Source organism: Vespa mandarinia, chromosome 10 (genome assembly GCF_050613455.1).
Source record: "Vespa mandarinia isolate Hongniang chromosome 10, ASM5061345v1, whole genome shotgun sequence".
Lineage (NCBI taxonomy): Eukaryota > Metazoa > Arthropoda > Insecta > Hymenoptera > Vespidae > Vespa > Vespa mandarinia.
Genome location: NC_140819.1, coordinates 5,667,501 through 5,672,500, shown reverse-complemented (window position 1 = coordinate 5,672,500; position 5,000 = coordinate 5,667,501). Strand labels below are relative to the sequence as shown.

At 28.9% G+C, this 5,000-nt stretch overlaps 1 protein-coding gene across 12 annotated transcripts in view; it reads right to left on the bottom strand.

Annotated features, from left to right (window-relative positions):
• The window catches only part of sano (CABIT domain-containing protein serrano), a 169,678-nt gene that overhangs the window by 106,178 nt on the left and 58,500 nt on the right, over positions 1-5,000 (bottom strand). The gene's annotated exons all lie outside the window — the stretch shown is intronic.

Genomic DNA, 5,000 nt, shown 5'->3' with positions numbered 1-5,000 from the left:
ATATATATATATAAAATTTAATCTTTAATAAAATTTATTTTACATCATTGAAGATCTTCATAGGATAGTAATATATAAAATGATAATATTATTAGACAAAATTTAGTAATATTAATAATTATTTTAATTTATGTGTTTCTCTATTGATTCTTGATGTTTACTGACGACACCTATATGGTTCTCCCATAACTTCACGGACAAATTTACACTGACAGTGAAATCCGATAATCACTTGGGATGGGATTCAATGTTTTATAATCGATCCGATAATCGATATAAAAATTAAAATTATTAATTAAAACAACGAATGATATCACTGTCGCATTTCTCCGTTCGTCGAATGTACGTGTATCACGAACTGATGAAACTTTGTCAATGACTAACCTTATATATTTATTAATCCCAACGAACGTAATATGATGTAATGTTTATGTTTTTATACGAACTATACGTCAGAGTTTCAAGAATTTAAATCATAAACTCGTTCCGCTCACTTGCGACGTGTATACACAATTATTTACGTATGTAGTTCACGTAGAGGTTGAAAAATATTTACAATAATAAAACTTAAACGGGAAATCGGATCACTGATTTAATATCATCGATTTCTCGTATTAAAAAAAAAAAAAAAAAAAAAAAAAAAAAAAAAAAAAATATTTCACACCTATTAATTAACTATAATATCATCATTATAATATATCTTTCATTATTATATTCTTTATATTATATTAATTTATAAATATTTTTTCTTCTTTTTTCTCCTCTTCCTTTCTTTCCTTTTTTTATCTTTCTTTTCTTTTTTTTTTTTTTTTTTTTTTTCTTCACATTTCCATTGATAAAAGGATTTATTAAATAATATCATTTTAATCAAAATTAAATGTCGATTAAAGATCACAAAAATGAACGTCAAAATATCTTTCGAAGTTTATCGAGGAAAATTCATAAAAATGATATACAACAATATTTAGAATTTACGATTAGAGAAAATTTTCCGCCTCGTCCCTTCCATCCCCTCTTCTGAATTTATACGTTTGAAGGGTTACGATGTCTCGGATTGTTAGTCACGAGACAATTTCTTATTACTGTTTGATGGGGAAAAGAAAGAAAGAAAAAGAAAAAAAAAAAAAATAAAAAAGAAAAAGAACAAGAAATGAGATGATTGAAAAAAGAGAAAGAAAAGAAAATCAAGAGAGAGAGAGAGAGAGAGAGAGAGAGAGAGAGAGAGATGGAAATCTATTGGAATGATCGTTCGACGCGGGACAAGAGATGATGCCCAAGAGTAGAGGAGCCTCTCTCGATTCTTTTCGCCAACGTAGGCGGCTCCAAGTGTAGGTACGCAGATCTCCGATGAGAAAATGACCCCGGCTAGGAACATACCTACGTATGTACGTATATACGTACACACACACACACACACACACACACACATATATATATATATATATATAGATATGTGCGAGTAAACTATATAGGGGTCTAGTCGTTCTTATACGTGTTAGTTTCAGCGTTATAAGCGATGCTGATGTTGTCTGTTGCTACAGAGGAACGATAGTACACACTCACACACACACACACACATATATATATATAAAATATAGATATATATGTATATATATATATAAATGGTGTTTAGGTATATAGCGTGTCGTGTGGCATGTCCGTGACACAAAGGTGATAGTGTAGTTGGCAATGGTGTAGTGGTAACGCGTGTGGCGTAGGTGATGGCAAATGTCCAGTTGTGATGGTGGGAGTACCGCAAAGGGTCAATCCACGAGTCTAGCGTTTATATTGTGAAGGTAAGACTTCGAGAGGAGCTCTCCGGGTTCACAGCCTCGGCGATGTTCGAACACTTAATGGCCGGAATTTGTCTGGCACGGCAGGTACATACACGACCGCTTGTGCTCTTCTTGCACGCGGACTCACTGAATTCTACTCTAGTCTAGTCTACTCTACTCTACTCTACTCTACTCTACTCTACTCTACTCTACTCTACTCTAAGTACTTTACTTTGTGCACGATCTTTAAAGAGAAAGAGAGAGAGAGAGAGAGAGAGAGAAAGAGAGGACACGTTTTATCTCTTTCTTTTCTTCTTGGCTCTTCTTTTTACTTTTATTTATTTATTTATTTATTTATTTATTTATTTTTTTTTTTATTTATTTTTACGTATGTATTCATTTAATTATTTATTTATTTATTTATTCTTTTTTTATTTCTTTTTTTTTTCGATAAGAAGTCTTATTTTGTTAGAGGTTGTTATTATTATTTGTTCTTTTTTTTTTGTTTCTTTTTTTTTGTTTCTTTTTTTTTTTTTTTCTTTTTTTTCTTCTTAATTCTAGGGGCATTTAACATATATTTGTATTGTAATATCGTAAATTAAAGGTTTTTTTTTTTATCGTCGTATTCGTCATATGTATTTTTTCTTTCCTTTGATATACATATTAATTTCTTAATCTTTGTACTTTTTTTCTTTTTTATTTTTTTGATATATCAGAAGTCCTTGCCTTGATTCTTGTTTTTCTTTTTCTCTTTTTTTTTTTCTCTCGATTTCTTTTTCTCAAGGGAATCGTAATTTTGTAAGAGTATACTTTTCTTTCCCTCTCTCTCTCTCTCTCTCTCTCTCTCTCTCTGTTTCTCTCTTTTACTTTTTCTTTTTCCTTTAATTCCAGAATCATTTAATTGGCATGTAATAATCAAGGTTTTATATCGTGCTCATTATATTTTTTGATTGATACGTATTAATCTTTTTAATTGTTAATTTTTTAATTTTTCTTTATATATAATAGTTATAGTATTTTTTTTTCCTTTTTTTTTTTCTTTTTTTTTTTCTTCTCTCTTTCAACCTTTCTCCTTTTCAATCGTAAGAGATCGTGCGATTTATACGTACAGATAATCATTTATTCGTCGATATCGGCGACGAATATTATTTTATTTGTTACGTGAATAAAAAAAAATAAAAAAAAAAAAAAAATAAAAAAAAAGAAGAACGAGGATCTTAAGTCGATAATTAAAATTCAATTAAATCCATCACATCTATCTCAACTTGTTACTTTAATTAATAACAAATTGATATGTAACATAAGAAAATTAATTGTGATTGAGAATTAATTAATCCTTCTTTTTTTTTTCTTTTTTCTTTTTTATAACTAATAACGAACAAACAAACAACGATCTCGCTTATCCTTTCGTCGCGGTTGAAGAAAAGATAGAGAAACAAAAGCAAAAAAGAAAAAAAAAAAAAAAAAGAAAAGAAAAAGAAGACGATAAAAAAAAAAAGAGAGAGAGAGAAAGATTAAATCTTCATTACTAGTTAACTCGTTTTTCCTTTATATAAATTAATAATAATTAATAGATTAAAACGTAAAATAAGTTACTAACAGCATAAAGGAATCAAATAAAACGAAATGCTCTCGCTGTTATTTGTACCTTTCTTTCGTTTAATTATGGGATTTCATTTTTACTTTTTTCATTTTTCTTTTTTCTTTTTTTTTTTTCTTTTTTTTTTCTTTTAAATTAATTTCCACAGGATGATAACAATAATATGATTTATGGGTAACAAACGATAGGAAAGATGGGAACGAGCGCGCGACGTAAGTTAGTTCCATCGGACGATGGGTTGAAGCAAAAAGGGAGGAGGAGAAAGAGGAGAGAATGAGAAAGAGGAGAAGGAGAAGAAGGAGGAAGAGGAGGAGAAGGAGGAGGAGGAGGAGGAAACGCCGAGCTCGATCGAGCATTTTTCACGAGCCATTAACTCCCGAAGTAACGGCCCGCTCGCCTTAACGAGATAATGACTTTACACTGTCGCTTTGTCGATGCGACCAAAGAGCATACAAGAAGAAGAAGAAGAAGAAGAAGAAGAAGAAGAAGAAGGAAAAAAAAAAAGAAATTGGAAAAAAAAATCGAAAATAAAACAAATGAAAAAAAAAAAAAAATGAAAAATAAGTAAAATAAATAAAATAAATAAATGAATAGAAAAAGGAGGAATAGAAAAAGAAGGTGATTGGAAACGGTAATGAGAGGAATAAGCGATATGTGTGTGTGTGTGTGTGTGTGTGTGTGCACGCGCGCGTGAAATAATATATAGAAGAAGTTAGGATCGATTACGATTTTCATCCTGTCTGTAATATATCTATTGTAATTTTGTACGTTTTTTTTTTATTTTGTTTTCTTTTTCTTTTATTTTTTTATTCTTTTATTTTTTCACTTTTGTTTCCCGTAATTCCTTTTCTTTTCTTTTTCTTCCTCCTCTACTTCCCCCTCTAACCTTTTTACCTTACGGGATTACGTTAACAAGATAGAGAAACGCAAGGTTCTTCGATCAATATTTTTTTTTTGTTTTTTCTTTTTGTTTTGTTTTTTTTTTTTTTTTTTTTTTTTTTCAAGTAATTTTCTTCACAACAAATTTCTTCCGTAAATCATCTGATGCAACAAGTGTAAATATATATATATATATGTGTGTGTGTGTGTGTGTGTGTGTTTATGCTGCATGTTTATATATATATATATATGTTTATGTATGTGTGATATGTGTATAAATATATATGATATGATTCCAACTATAAATAGATATATACAATGATGGACATAATATCATGTTCATCGTATTTTTTTATTGATACGTATTAATCGTTTAATCGTTTAATCGTTAATTTTTTAATATATTTATTTATTTATTTATTTATTTATTTATTTATTTATTTCCTTTTTTTTTCATCTGTTATATTAAATGTCACCTTGAAATTAAAAGAGTAAAATATCTCAATTTTTGTCCTTCTTCTTCTTCTTCTTCTTTTTCTTCTTTTCTTTTTTTCTTTCCCACCCCTTCCCCTCCCCCCTCCCGGCAATAGAAAATTTTATTTTCTAAGTAAAATAAGAAATATTTGTCCATTTCAAAGACAAGATAAAAACTTTTACCATATTGTCAAATTTTTCTTTTCATTTTCTTTCCTATCTTTTTTATTTTGTTCTTTTATTTTTCTTTTTAATTATCACGCGTCATCGAT